This window comes from Oncorhynchus clarkii, chromosome 20, assembly GCF_045791955.1.
Source record: "Oncorhynchus clarkii lewisi isolate Uvic-CL-2024 chromosome 20, UVic_Ocla_1.0, whole genome shotgun sequence".
Classification (NCBI taxonomy): Eukaryota; Metazoa; Chordata; class Actinopteri; order Salmoniformes; family Salmonidae; genus Oncorhynchus; species Oncorhynchus clarkii.
The window spans coordinates 52642163-52658443 of record NC_092166.1 but is presented as its reverse complement, the minus strand read 5'-3'; positions in this window follow the sequence as shown (position 1 = coordinate 52658443).

The following is a 16281-nucleotide window of genomic DNA, read 5'->3' as shown; positions in this document are numbered from 1 at the left end:
TTATCCATGCCTTCTGGGAGTGCTATAAAGTCAAAGTTATGATCACAGTTAGAAGTTTTACACTTTAAGATCAGTGCAGAGGCGTGCGTGCATCGGTTATATTTCAGATGGCGTCAACATAATTTACTTTTCATGCAGTAGAATGTCCTTTTAAAAAGTCACCACAAATGACTGTCACAGTCTATATAAAAAATTACAAAATATCCCGCGGGGCGTTCCCAACTCCTCCCTTATCCTTTGCCACCGCTGCTGAAAAAAATCCTAGGTAAAACACTGACGTATGTGTGGATATGTTCAGTAGGTATCTGATATGTTCTGAGTCCACTTTGCTATGAACTAAAGTATCTAACCTATAGCATGTATTTGCTGTCTCATTCAGGAGGAGTTCAGGACTTTCGTCTGCACTCAGGAACATGGGCTTCTCCTTCAGGATTCCTACCCCAAACCAGCCGGCCTGCAGGCCCTACTGGCCCTGAACGTTTCCTACTACTACTATTTCACCTGTAAGGTAGGGACAATGACGAATGTATAGTACTTTACCTGCAGGGTAGTGAATGGTATCCCTTTACTTATGAGGTGAGGCCATTCATGACTGTATGCCTACTCTTTTGTTTACTCTTTTTCTAATTTACAAGGGACAAACTGTTTGAGTTAGTTAGACAGTTATCAGGATTTTCAGTAGGCCTAAATCACCTGTAAGGTAGGGTTGCTCTCTCTTCCACATCCTATCCCTCAGAGATTATCTTCACAAAAGTCTGTCAGTCTTTTCTTTTTATTCTACCTCATCTTTGCTGCATCTCTTCCTCCCTCCCTCTCTTTCTTGAGTGTATGTGAATTTGTCATATTTCATGTGCATGTCGGTCTGTGTGTGTGCTTGGCTTCCATTCACACCAGCCGTTGTTTCAGAGGGGTGATATCTTTCTACCGAAAGTGAGTCTCTACTGCCCCTCAAGTTAGTCAGTGCTGCGAAGCTCCTCTGCTCTTCCATGGTTCTCCTATGGAAGGACCATGGACCTCTTTTCCTAGGCTAGTGGCATTGTAAAGCCTCCGTTGGGTTACAATGATTAACAGAACAATGTAATCTAGATTCTAATCTAGACCATCCAATGTGTTTTTACATAGTACGAATACACAACTGTATTTAGATAGATGTGCAAGGTCCATGTTTTGTACTATATAATTACATATGGAATTGTATAGGATGTGTGGGGCTTACACACCCTACTCCACTGGTTGGATAGGGTCAATGTGTTCTTACAGTTTGTGTCCATTTCCACTGCTTTTGCTGCTATGGTTTTCTTGTCTGTGTTTCCCTAATAGCCTGAGGTTTCATATCCGAGGAAGTTTCTTTCATTGAGCCTAATCTTTCTATGATAAAGTGAGTGTCACTACAGTAGCGTGAGTGTGTGCGCGCGTGTGTCCCTGCCAATTTATTGTGGGAAGCTTGTGGAAGGCTACTGGAAACGTTTGATGACTATGTACGTACTGTAGGGCAGCACTCTCTAAGGTGCAGGGTAGAGTACCGGGTGGTAGCTGGCTAACAACAGTGACCAAGTTCAGGGAAGGTACTGGGCTGAGGCCGTCTAGTGATTACTATTTAACAGTCTGATGGCCTGGAGATAGAAGCTATTTGTCAGTCTCTCGGACACCGCTGTGATGCACCTTTACTCTCTCCGCCTTCTAGATGGTAGCGGGGTGAACAAGCCGTGGCTCGGGTGGCTGAGGTCCTTGATGATTTTCTTGGCCTTCCTGTGACACAAGGTGCTGTAGATGTCCTGGAAGGCAGTAGAGGTGGAAAAAGTTCTCAATTGTTATACTTGAGTAAAAGTAAAGATACCTTAACCTGTTGCGACGACCAAACCCGGATCCGGGATTCTATTTATAGACCTAAGCTCATTACCATAACGCAACGTTAACTATTCATGAAAATCGCAAATGAAATGAAATAAATATGCTAGCTCTCAAGCTTAGCCTTTTGTTAACAACACTGTCATCTCAGATTTTCAAAATATGCTTTTCAACCATAGGAAAACAATCATTTGTGTAACAGTAGCTAGCTAGCGTAGCATTTAGCGTTAGCATTAGCGTTAGCATTTAGCAGGCAACTATCACAAAAACAAGTAAAGCCTTCAAATAAAATAACTTACCTTTGAAGAACTTCTGATGTTTTCAATGAGGAGACTCTCAGTTAGATAGCAGATGCTCCGTTTTTCCAAAAAGATTCTTTGTGTATTAGAAATAGCTCCGTTTTGTACATCACATTTGGCTACCAAAAAAAAAAAAAAAAAAAACGAAAATTCAGCCCTCAAAACGCAAACTTTTTTCCAAATGAACTCCATAATATCGACTGAAACATGACAAACGTGGTTTAGAATCAATCCTCAAGGTGTTTTTCCACATATCTCTTCAATGATATATCCTTCGTGGAAGCCTGGTTTCTCCTTGCTCTCAAATGGAAAAATAATTGCACCTGGCTTTACGCTCCAATTTCGACGCAGGGACACCAGGAGGACACTTGGAAAATGTAGTCTCTTATGGTCAATCTTCCAATGATATGCCTACAAATACGTCACAATGCTGCTAACACTTTGGGGGAACGACAGAAAGTGTAGGCTCATTCCTTGCGCAATGACAGCCATATAAGGAGACAATGGAAAACAGAGCTTCAGAAATTCTGCTCATTTCCTGGTTGATGCATCATCTTGGTTTCGCCTGTAGAATGAGTTCTGGGGCACTTACAGACAATATCTTTGCAGATTCTGAAACTTCAGAGTGTTTTCTTTCAAAAACTGTCAAGAATATGCATAGTCGAGCATCTTTTCGTGACAAAATATCGCGCTTAAAACGGGAACGTTTTTTATCCAAAAATGAAATAGCGCCCCTAGAGATCAAAGAGGTTAATATAAAATTACTCAAAGTAAGTGAAGTAACCCAGTAAAATACTACTTAAGTAAAAGTATCTGATTTTAAATGTACTAAACTACAGTGGTGGAAAAAGTATGTTTCATACTTGAGTAAAAGTACAAAGTTCAAGTAAATGCTATACATACAATTCCTTATTTTTAGCAAACCAGATGGCACAATTTCCTTTTATGTAACTTTTTTTGACAGTCAAGGGCACACTCCAACACTCAGACATAATTTACAAAGGAAGCATTTATGTTTTGTGAATCCACCAGATCAGAGGCAGTAGGGATAGCTAGGGACATTCTCTTGATAGGTGTGTGAATTGGACCCTTTTCCTGTACTGCTAAGCATTCAAATTGTGACTAGTACTTTTGGGTGTCAGGGAAAATGTATGGAATAAAAAGTACATAATATTCTTTAGGAATGTAGGAAAGTAAAAGTTGTCAAAAAAATAAAAAGTAAAGTACAGATACCCCCAAAAACTACTTAAGTAGTACTTTAAAGTATTTTTACTTTAAAGTTAATATTTTCCATCACGGGAAGGTAGGCAGTGTGCCCAAGGTGATGCGCTGGGTTGACCGCACCACCCTCTGTAGAGCCTTGAGGTTGTGGATGGTACAACTGTCGTACCAGCCGGTGAAGTTTGTGAGGGTCTTAGGGTCCGAGAGGAATTTCTTCAAATCAAATGTATTTTTATTTTTTTATTCATTATATTGCCCTTTGTACATCTCAAAGTGCTGTACAGAAACCCAGTTAAAACCCCAAACAGCAAGCAATGCAGGTGTAGAAGCATGGTGGCTAGGAAAAATTCCCTAGAAAGGCCAAAACCTAGGAAGAAACCTAGAGAGGAACCAGGCTATGAGGGGTGGCCAGTCCTCTTCTGGCTGTGCCGGGTGGAGATTATAACAGAACATGGCCAAGATGTTCAAATGTTCATAAATGACCAGCATGGTCAAATAATAATAATCACAGTAGTTGTCGAGGGTGCAGCAAGTCAGCACCTCAGGAGTAAATGTCAGTTGGCTTTTCATAGCCGATCATTAAGAGTATCTCTACCACTACTGCTGTCGCTAGAGAGTTGAAAACAGCAGGTCTGGGACAGGTAGCACGTCCGGTGAACAGGTCAGGATTCCATAGCCGCAGACAGAACAGTTGAAACTGGAGCAGCAGCACAGCCAGGTGGACTGGGGACAGCAATGAGTCATCATGCCAGGTAGTCCTGAGTCATGGTCCTAGGGCTCAGGTCCTCCGAGAGAAAAAGAGAATTAGAGAGAGCATACTTAAATTCACACAGGACACCAGATATAACAAACTGACCCTAGCCCCCCGACACAAACTACTGCAGCATAAATACGGGAGGCTGAGACAGGAGGGGTCAGGAGACATTGTGGCCCCATCTGATGATACCCCCGGACAGGGCCAAACAGGAAGGATATAACCCCACCCACTTTGCCAAAGCATACCACTAGAGGGATATCTTCAACCACCAACTTACCATCCTGAGACAAGGCCGAGTATAGCCCACAAAGATCTCCCATATGGCACAACCCAAAGGGGGGGGGGGGGGGGGCAACTCAGACAGGAAGATCACATCACTTGAGTGGGTTGAGTCACTGACGCACCCCTCCTAGGGACGGCATGAAAGAGCACCAATAAGCCAGTGACTCGGCCCCTGTAATAGGTTTAGCCTCCTTAGATTGAAGAGGCGCTATTGTGTCTTCTTCACCACATTGTCTGTGTGGATGGACCACTTCAGGTTGTCTGGGATGTGCACACCGAGGAACTTAAAGCTTTTCACCCTGTCAACTGCGGCTCTGTCGATGTGGATGGGTGCGTGCTCTCTCTGCTGTATCCTGAAGTCCAGGATCAGATCCTTCATTTGTTGACCTTTAAAAAGGAGAGATTATTTTCCTGGCGCCACTCTGCCAGGGCCCTCTCCTTCTCTCTGTATGCTGTCTCTCTATGCTGTTGGTAATCAGGTCTACCACTGTTGTCAGACCCAAGGGCACAAGCTTAGTTATGAGCTTGGACGGCGCTATTATGTTGAAGGCTGAGCTGTAGTCAATGAACAGCATTCTTACATAGGTATTCCTCTTGTCCAGATGGGATAGGGTGGTGTGCAGTGTGATGGCGGTTGCGTCATCCCTAGATCTGTTGGGGCGGTATGCAAATTGTAGTGGGTCTAGGGCAGGGCTGTCAAACACATTCCTTGAAGGGCCTCATGTCTGCTGGTTTTTGGTTTTTCCTTTTAATTAAGACTTAAACTACCAGGTGATGGGAGTTACTTACTAATACATGACCTTAATTCATCAATCAAGTACAAGGGAGGAGCGAAAACCCGCAGACACTCGGCCTCCCCGAGGAATGAGTTTGACACAAGTGGTCTAGGGTGTCGGCTAAGGTGGAGGCGATATGATCCTAAACTAGCCTCTCAAAGCACTTCATGATGACAGAAGTGTATGCTACGGGGCCGATAGTCATTTTAATTCAGTTACCTTCACTTTCTTTGGTACGTACAGGAGCAATGGTGGATATCTTGAAGCAGACTGGAATAGGGAGAGATTGAATATGTCCATAAACACTTCAGCCAGCTGGTCTGCACATGCTCTGGGTTTTCCTCGAAGTGGGCGAAGAAGGTGTTTAATTGTCCGGGAGCAAGGCATCGGTGTCCGTGACATGGCTGGCTTACCCTTTATATATATGATTGTCTGGAGTCCCAGCCACATTTGTATTGTGTCTGAGCCATTGAGTTGCGACTCCACTTTGTCCCTGTACTGTCGTTTAGTCATCATCTTTGCACAAAACATCCATTGAGCTATTCAAATAATTGTTGATGAGGACGATTTTTTCACCAATCACTCACAGCCAAAGATATTGAAATGTTATCTTCATCCAATGTTTGCCATGTTTTTAGATGACGTGATGACGTTGTTGCTGCTCCCTGTGCGTAGTGCGCATGTGATGTAGAATGGCGCCGGAGAGGATGGCTGACATTTTACATGCTCCTAACCAACTGTGCTATTTTTTTTTTGTTTGTGTGTTGTTTGTAACTTCTTTTTTAAACTTATTTTGTACATAATGTTGCTGGTACCATCTATTATGTCTGAAAATAACTTCTGGACATCAGAACAGCGATTACTCACCTCGAACTGGAAGAAGCTTTTTCCTTGAACAAGTCCGAATTATATACTGCTTTCTCGGGAACAGGCCCAAATCCCCATAATTTGCATGAACAAAAGACAAAGAAAAAGGGGGCAGAGGTCAGGCTGCCTTCAGAGAATTTCTGCCATCCGTTCTATTGGCCAATGTGCAATCATTGGAAAATTAAATCTATGACATACAATCAAGATTATCCTACCAACAGGACATTAAAAACTGTAATATCTTATGTTTCACTGAGTCGTGGCTGAATGACGACACGGATAATCTAGAGCTGGCGGGATTTCCATGGACCAGCAAAACAGAGAAGCTACGTCTGGTAAGATGAGGGGTGGGGATGTGTGTCTATTTGTCAACAACAGCTGATGCACGTTGTCTAATATTAAAGAAGTCTTGAGGTATTGCTCATCTGATGTAGAGTACCTCATGATAAGCTGTAGAGCACACTATCTACCAAGAGAGTTCTCATCTATATTATTCGTAGCCGTCTATTTACCACCACAAACCAATGCTGGCACTAAGACCGCACTCAACCAACTGTATAAGGCCATAAACAAACAAGAAAATGCTCATCCAGAAGCGGCGCTCCTAGTGGCCGTGGACTTTGATGCAGGCAAACTTAAATCTCTTTTACCTAATTTCTACCAGCATGTCACATGTGCAACCAGAGGGAAAAAAAACTCTAGACACAGCGATGCATCCAAAACTCGCCCCTGCCCTCCATTTGGCAAATCTGACCATAATTAGATCCTCCTCATTCCTGCTTACAAGCAAAAACTAAAGCAGAAAGTACCAATAACTGGCTCAATTCGGAAGTGGTCAGATGACATGGATTCATCCACATCGAGCTAAAGGCTAGAGCTATCGCTTTCAAGTAGCGCGACACTAATCCGGACGCTTATAATAAATTCTGCTATGCCCTCAGACGAACAATCAAACAAGCAAAGCATCAATACAGAATTAAGATTGAATCCTACTACACCGGCTCTGACTCTCGTCAGATGTGGCAGGGTTTGAAAACTATTACAGACTACAAAGGGAAACCCAGACGCGAGCTGCCCAGTGACGCGAGCCTACCAGACGAGCTAAATGCCTTTTATGCTTGCTTCGAGGCAAACAACACTGAAGCATGCATGAGAACACCAGCTGTTCTGGGCGACTGTGTGTAACGCTCTTTGTAGCCAATGTGAGCAAGACCTTTAAACAGGTCAACTTTCACAAAGCCACGGGGCCAGACAGATTACCAGGACGTGTACTCAAAGCATGCGCGGACCAACTGGCAAGTGTCTTCACTGACATTTTCAACCTCTCCCTGACCTGACCTGTAGTCTCTAATACCTACATGTTTCAAGCAGACCACCATAGTTCCTGTGCCCAAGGAAGCGAAGGTAACCTTCCTAAATGATTACCGCCCTGTAACACTCACGTCGGTAGCCATGAAGTTCTTTAAAAGGCTGATCATGGCTCACATCAACAGCATCCTCCAGGATACACTAGACCCACTCCAATTTGCATACCGACCCAAGAGATCCACAGATGACACAATCTCTATCGCACTCCACACTTCCTTTTCCCACCTGGACAAAAGGAACACCTGTGTGAGAATGCTGTTCATTGACTACAGCTCAGCGTTCAACACCATAGTGCCCACGAAGCTCATCACTAAGCTAAGGACCCTGGGACTAAACACCTCCCTCGGCAACTGGATTTTGGATTTACTGATGGGCCACCCCCAGGAAGGCAACAACACATCTGCCACACTGACCCTCAACACAGGGGCCCCTCAGCGGTGTGTCCATAGTCACCTCCTGTACTCCCTATTCACCAAAGACTGCGTGGCCAAACACGACTCCCAACACCATCATTAAGTTTGCTGACAACACAACAGTGGTAGGCCTGATCACTAACAATGATGAGACAGCCTCGTTGGGAGGTCAGAGACCTGGGAGTGTGTTGCCAGGACAACAACCTCTCCTTCAATGTGAGCAAGACAAAGGAACTGATCGTGGACTACAGAAAAAGACGGGCCGAACAGGCCCCCATTAACATCGACGGGGCTGTATTGGAGCGGGTCGAGAGTGAAGTTCCTTGGTGTCCACATCACCAACAAACTATCATGGTCCAAACATACCAAGACAGTCGTGAAGAGGGCACGACAACACCTTTCCCCCCTTGGAAGACCCATTTGCGACTTTCTGACTGATGTCTTGAGATGTTGCTTCAATATATCCACATAATGTTCCTTCGTCATGATGCCATCTATTTTGTGAAGTGCACCAGACCCTCCTGCATCAAAGCACCCCACAACATGATGCTGCCACCCCTGTGCTTCACGGATGGGATGGTGTTCTTCGGCTTTCAAGCCTCCCCCTTTTTCCTCCAAACATAACGATGGTCATGAATGGGCTGAACATTTCTATTTTTGTTTCATGAGATCAGAGGACATTTCTCCAAAAAGTAAGATCTTTGTCCCCATGTGCATTTGCAAACCATAGTCTGGCTTTTTATTGGCGGTTTTGAAGCAGTGGCTTCTTCCTTGCTGAGCAGACTTTCAGGTTATGTCAATATAGGACTCGTTTTACTGTGGATATAGATACTTTTGTACCTGTTTCCTCCAGCATCTTCACAAGGTCCTTTGCTGTTGTTCTGGGATTGAGTTGCACATTTCGCACCAAAATACGTTATTCTCTAGAAAACAGAACACTTCTCCTTCCTGAGTGGTATGGCAGGTGCGTGATCCCATGGTGTTTATACTTGCATACTATTGTTTGTACAGATGAACGTGGTACCTTCAGGCATTTGGAAATTGCTCCCAAGGATGAACCAGACTTGTGGAGGTCTACAATTTGTTTTCTGAGGTCTTGGCTGATTTCTTTTGATTTTCCCATGATGCCAAGCAAAGAGGCACTGAGTTTGAAGGTAGGCCTTGAAATACATCCGCAGGTACACCTCCATTTGACTCAAATGACATCAATAACCCTATCAGAAGCTTCTAAAGCCATGACATAATTTTCTGGAATTTTTCAAGCTGTTTGAAGGCATAGTCATCTTAGTGTTTGATTTGATTTTATTAGGATCTCTTTTAGTCCCCATTTGGACTAATTTCCAAGAGTCCTTAACATTAAAATACAATGTATAATACAAACACACTTTCACATATAACACACTATTACAAACATACATAATACACTAGCATAATGACCCAATAAATACTCAATCTAAAAAAATATTGATTCTTCATCTACTAAAGTCCCACAACATTTCTATATACTATATTTAAATTTTTTTAAATAATGTTTAAACTTATATATTAAAAGGTTTCTAGTTTGCTCAGTTAATGTATTCCATTTCTTTATTGCTCTAAATCGAAATGTTCTTTTGCCCATTTATTTTTTCTGTCTGGATAACGCATAGATGGTGGACAATCTATTCCTAGTATTTACGGAATGTCTGTCTCTTACCAACTGAATACCATTGTGAATAGAATTTGGCCGTTTTAAATGAGGTATATTATAAAATAAGATAAGCATGTTTTTTTCAATTATCTTGTCGATTGATGACCAACCAAGAACACTGCACATGACTGCAACAGAAGAACCATATCTCTGCCTTAAAACAATCCTTGCTGCTTTATTCTGTGCATTCTGCAGCCTCCTAACTTCACTAGATGATGCATTTCCCCAGACCACCGAACAATAGTTCACTTGACTCTCAACCAATGCCTGTGTTATTTGCTGAAGGATTTTCCCTGGTAAATATTTAGCTATCCTCTGATTATGCATGTTGTTTTAATATTTTTTTTTACATAGATTAGTTATTTGAGACGACCATGATAAACAGTTGTCTAGCTGCACTCCCAGTAGTTTGGTCTGTAAATATAGTAGCTTGAGTTTCAACCAAGGCACAGGGAAGGTCATTGGTGTATATTAAGTAGAGAAGTGGCCCAAGGCAGCTGCCCTGCGGTATTCCACAGTTTAACACATTAGGGGAAGAAAATGAACCATTGATATAGGTGGACTGTTTCCTGTCAGTTAGATATGACTGTACCCAATTCAATGCTACCTCCTTAAAACCATAATGCATTAACTTCTTCGATATAGGGGGCGCTCTTTTAATTTTTGAATGAAAAACATTCCCGTTTTAAACAATATATTTTGTCACGAAAAGATGCTCGACTATGCATATAATTGATAGCTTTGGAAAGAAAACACTGACGTTTCCGAAACTGCAAAGATATTGTCTGTGAGTGCCACAGAACTGATGTTACAGAAAAAAACCCAGATAAAAATACAATCAGGAAGTACCGCATTTTTGAAATCGCCTCATGGCAATGACTCCTTATATGGCTGTGGAGGAGCTAGGAGTCAGCTTACATTTTCCACGTGGTCGCTTGGTGTCTTCCGTTGCAATTATTGCGTAATCTCCAGCTGCAGTACTTTTCCGTTTGCTACTGAGGAGAAACCCAACTGCCACGAAGGATTTATCATCGAATAGATATGTGAAAAACACCTTGAGGATGATTCTAAACAACGATTGCCATGTTTCTGTCGATATTATGGAGTTAATTTGGAAAAGAGTTCGGCGTTGTAGTGAATGAATTTTCGTTTTTTTTTCTTAGCCAAAAGTGATGAACAAAAGGGAGCGATTTCTCCTACACAAATTATATTTTTGGAAAAAAATGAACATTTGCTATCTAACTGAGAGTCTCCTCATTGAAAACATCCAAAGTTCTTCAAAGGTAAATTATTTTATTTGAATGCTTTTCTTGTTTTTGTGAAAATGTTGCCTGCTGAATGCTAGGCTTAATGCTATGCTAGGCTATCAATACTCTTACACAAATGCTTGTGTAGCTTTGGTTGAAAAGCATATTTTGAAAATCTGAGATGACAGTGTTGTTAACAAAAGGCTAAGCTTGTGTTTCAATATATTTATTTCATTTAATTTGCGATTTTCATGAATAGAAAAAGTTGCGTTATGCTAATGCATTATAGTTGAAGTATTTTTCTGCCGATTTCTCAGCCAAGCAGGATGAACAAACGTGACGTTTTTCGCCTACAAAAATATTATTTTTGGAATTTTTGGAAGAAAGGAACATTTGCTATCTAACTGGGAGTCTTCTGAGTGAAAGCATCTGAAGTTCTTCAAAGGTAAATTATTTAATTTGGTTGCTTTTCTTATTTTTGTGAAAATGGCCTGCTGCCAGCACAGCCTAGCATAGCATTATGCCATGCTAAACTTACACAAATGCTTGTCTAGCGTTGGCTGTACCGCATATTTTGAAAATCTGAGATGACAGTGTTGTTACCAAAAGGCTAAGCTTGTGTTTGAATATATTGATTTCATTTCATTTGCGATTTTCATGAATAGGAAACGTTGCGTTATGGTAATGTGCTTGAGGCTATGATTACGCTCCCGGATACGGGATTGCTCATCGCTAGAGGTTAATTTTGTCAAAATAATTTCATGATCCACTAAATCAAATGCTGCACTGAAATCTAAAAATAGTACACCTACAAACCTGCCATTATCCATAGCATTGAGCCACTGGTCAGTCATGTCAACCAATGCAGTGGTAGTGGAATGTTTTTTGCGATAAGCATGCTGATTGGCTGTAATCAGATCATTCTTTTCCATATACTCCCACATTTGTCTACTCACAATACCCTCCAATATCTTACTGAGTGTAGGGAGTAGACTAATTGGTCGACTATTGGCAGGAGTAAGGGGTTCTTTGCAGTCTTTCGGAATAGGACACAGTTTCGCATGTTTCCATACATTTGCAAACAACCCCTTTTCCAGTGACCAATTAAATATGTATCTCAGTGGAACTGCAATCTGGGGAGCAGCACAGCGAAGCAAAAAAATTGTCCATAAGACCATAACCTGTAGATTTACCATCAGGTAATGACTTCAATAGGTTTAACACCTCCTCCACTGACACCGTTTGTAGACTAAAAGAGCAGATCTTATTGCTCATAATATGATAATCAATCCATTGGACAATAGCTTGTTTGGAAGAATTTATGTCTACATTGTTGCTTAGTAATTTAATTTTCTGTGTAAAAAAAATCTGCAAAATGATTGGCAATATTAACTGATTTTGTTATTATTCTCCCGTCAACCTCCACACTAGATGGGCATGAGGAGATAGATGTACCAAGTAAGCCCTTAACTGTGTTCCATACCCTTTTAGAATCTTTTTTACAATCAGTAAAAGCATTGTTGTAAAATAACTTTTTTTTCCCTTCGATTCAATTTAACTGCATAATTACGTAATGTTCTATAATTCTGTTCATCAATTTCAAATTTTGACTTGGCTGCTAAGACTTTTGCCATATTTATTTGAGAAAAAGCCTCACCCAGTTCATCATCAATCCATGGAGATGGACGGTTACCAACTGTTCTCTTTCTTATAGGGGCATGACGGTCCATTACCTCAGTGAGCAAACCAATAAAACATTCTGTAGCGTGATTTAAATCATCCTCTAGATAAATCAGCTCCCAGGGTACAGCAGCTAAATCATTTAGAAATAACTCATGATTAAATGTTTTAAAATTTATTTTGACCACAATCCTAGGGGGTTTCTTTGGAACCTTGGTGTTCATGGTTATGGTCACAATATTATGGTCTGTCCAGCCCACTGGCATTGATCTGGCTTTTAAGCATTGCAATGGTATATTACAAAAAATCAGATCAATGCATGTGTCTGAACGATGACCCAACTTAATTGAAGATCTAGTAGTATCATTAACCATTTGTTTCAAACCACAGTTCTTAGCATATCTCATCAATTTTGTTCTATTCAAATTATTGTGATCCTTCCAATTTATATTAAAATCCCCCAAGATAAATACATCTCTGTTGGTATCTGTGGACTGGTCAAACCCAGTACATAAGTCATCCAGATAGGACACCTTAGAGCTAGGAGGTCTATACACACATCCTACCAATATGGATGCCTGGTGAGGTAGATGTACTTGAGCACATAGTGCCTCTATTTGACCTACATTAAGGTCATCCCTCCTCTTAAAAGGTATATGATTCTGAATATACAGTGCAACACCCCCACCATTCCTGTTCCTGTCCCTTCTCAGTAGACTATATCCTTGAATGTTCATTTGCCCATCATTTACAGATGCATCTAAATGCGTTTCGGTCAAAGCCAAAATATGAATATTATTTATGTTGACCAAGTTAAAAACCTCATGCATTTTGTTAGGAAGGCTACATACATTAATAACCTGAGCTATATGCAGCCCTTTCCTTATCAAGTGGAGATCAATATAGCATGTATTTCTTATAGTTATAGTTGTAATGATACACTACAACACACACTCAGTTTTAAACATTAAATTAAAATAACCAGGGAGTTACTCTAGAGTCCTGATACAGTTGCCCGTTGATATAAAGTTTATCCATCAACATGGAGACTCGTTGATTCAGGCAACGCTTTTCCTTCATGATGGGATATAGTTTTTTTCTCCTTTCATTGATCTCAGTGGGGAAGTGATCATTCATTCCAAAATCAGTGTTTCTGAGTTCTCTCCCCATGTTCTTCGTCATTTCCTTTTGCTTAAATTTATCAAAACATGCAATAATAGCCCGTGGCCTATTTCCAGAGGCCTTGCCTATTCTATGGACTCTGGAGAAAGTGGCATTGCGCACAACATCGGTGGGCAGTTTTAGTTGAGTTGACATAAGAAATGTATGCAAACTTCTGACCCACTGGAATTGTGATACATTGAATTATAAGTGAAATGATCTGTCTGTAAACAATTGTTGTAAAAATTACTTGTGTCATGCACATAGTAGATGTCCTAACTGAGTTGCCAAAACTATAGATTGTTAACAAGAAATGTGTTGTGTGTCTGAAAAACAAGTTTTAATGACTCCAACCTAAGTGTATGTAAACTTATGCTTCAACTGTACATTAAGTTATTTCATTGGGTCTTTCTCCATTCTGATTGTTTTATACTGTTCAATTCAACCTCAACCAAAAATAAATTATCAATTTCTGCATATCCTGCACTCATTTGAGGTCATTTCCACACTGCCAGGTAGGGCTGCACGATATCGGAAAACAATCTAGGCCTTATTTTTAACTAAATGTTTCAATTGCAAGTTGACTTGCAATTTAGAACACTTGGGTGAACTGTTGGAATCATGGAAATAGATTGATTGTCGTAATTTAGTTATCATTAGAAAGATTGGTATACCGCCATCGAGCTGTAGACCTAAGAGCGCATCTTATTTATTCCTAATACCGTAACTTATTCTTGATCTCCACAACTACGTCAAATGTCTTCCACAGATCTGACTTCCCCTTTCGCTTCTGAACAACCAGTAAATATTCACCCGGTTCGAGTTTCTTTTTCACATCCTCCAGCATCCATTTTGCTGTCGACATTACTGTATTCGGAGTATGTTATAACCAATTTATTGAGGTGATTGTGATATTCTATAGGTCAGGCCATATTGGTCACATGAATGCGATACTTACATGTTTCACTTAAAGAGAGCAAGGGTTGAGGGAATAGGGAATGTTTTTCCTAAACAAATTAAAGATTTTGGTAGCAGAACTTTTCAGTCAGAAGCAAGTAAGAAACTAAATGTCTAAAATGATGTTGCAGCTTCAAAACAGACAGCGCAATAAACCCTGTGGTGCCTTTTTGCTACAGTAGGGAGGAGAGCGAAACAACGTTTGCCAGTCACACAGGCACTCGCTGTCTTTTTTTTTTAGCACAATGTGACCATCTGACTTTTTTTTTGTCATTTGTGTATCTTAATTATTTAATCAAACAGTGTGCTTAAAGCGTCAGACAAACTCAGTGCATATGTGGTTGATTTTATTCAAACACATAGGGTGTCTGTCTATATATGGAAAAATACATGTAAACATTTTGACTAATTGATTGGTCGAAAGAACAGGACGACTCTCGGTAGACCAAGATTTTTTTTAGTCAGGGAATGCCCAAGTATCGTGATAATATTGTATCTTGAGGTCCCTGGTATTTCCCAGCCCGTGTGTGCGTGTGTGTGCGTGTGTGTGCTGTATGTTATGGTAAGTGGATGTGCTTCTCTAAACACATGGTAACACACAAATCCCCTGTCCCTGTTTGTTTCTAAAGGAGTGCCATTTCCATCCCATTCATTCAGCCAAACAGATAAATAAGTCAGAGAGAGGGTGTGTGTCATCTATAGAGGAATATATGACTCTGGGCACTCCAATCCTAACTTCCCCAGGAGGACTGCTTTGAGCACGTATTCATATTCAAATACATCTGAAAACACAAACATAAGGGGAAATAGCATATCCTAGCTAGCCGGATATGACACTGAGTTTAATAGGTGGGATGACGGTTTCAGTATGTTCCACAAGGACAGCTATTTTTACTGCCAATATTTTTTTTCAAAGGATAGTCACTGGAGGCATTGTGTTCGATTCCTGTGTATCCCCACCCACAGGATGATGCACTTCCTGTTCTGTGTGACCACTGACCAATAACCTGTAATAAATTATTCTCCTTATCTGCATGGAAATGACCATTGCACTGCCAAGGTGGTTCAGAGTGTTGGGCCAATAAACAACAGGTTGCTGGTTCCAATCCCAGAGTCGACTTGGTGAAAAATCCATCTTTGCAAGGCACTTAACCTTCATTTATCCTGTAAGTCACTCTGGAAAAGAGCGTCTGCTAAATGACTCAAATGTAAAAAAATAAATTAAAAAAAATCCTAGCAGTGTTGCTTTACTCAGAACATATCAAATATGAGATATTTCTAAAGATAGGCTCACCTATATTGTTTGATACTACCAACTCTAATCCTAGTCTAAATGCAAATTGAGCCTTACAGCAGCGCATACAATGATCAGCTACTGAGATTTTATGTAACTCTAATAACATTTTAAGTTGATAAGATTTAGAGATGTTAAGGGTTAACCGTTAGTCGATTAGCCACAGAAAATACATTTGACATGTCATGCTAACCAGTCTGTAGGTTGACTTGCATAATTTAATGGTATTCAACAGCTAAGCTAGCAACTGAAAAAATGTCTACTAGTTTTCATATCAACTTTCTTTTGTTGTCCAGAAACCAAAGGCACAATCCTAGTCATATTAACAACTCATCCTAGATGCTTCAAATTTACATTTTCCCTCTTTCTAAGTTTCTAACGGAGATGTTCACCTCTGTCACATTAAATGGTTTGCGTAAAG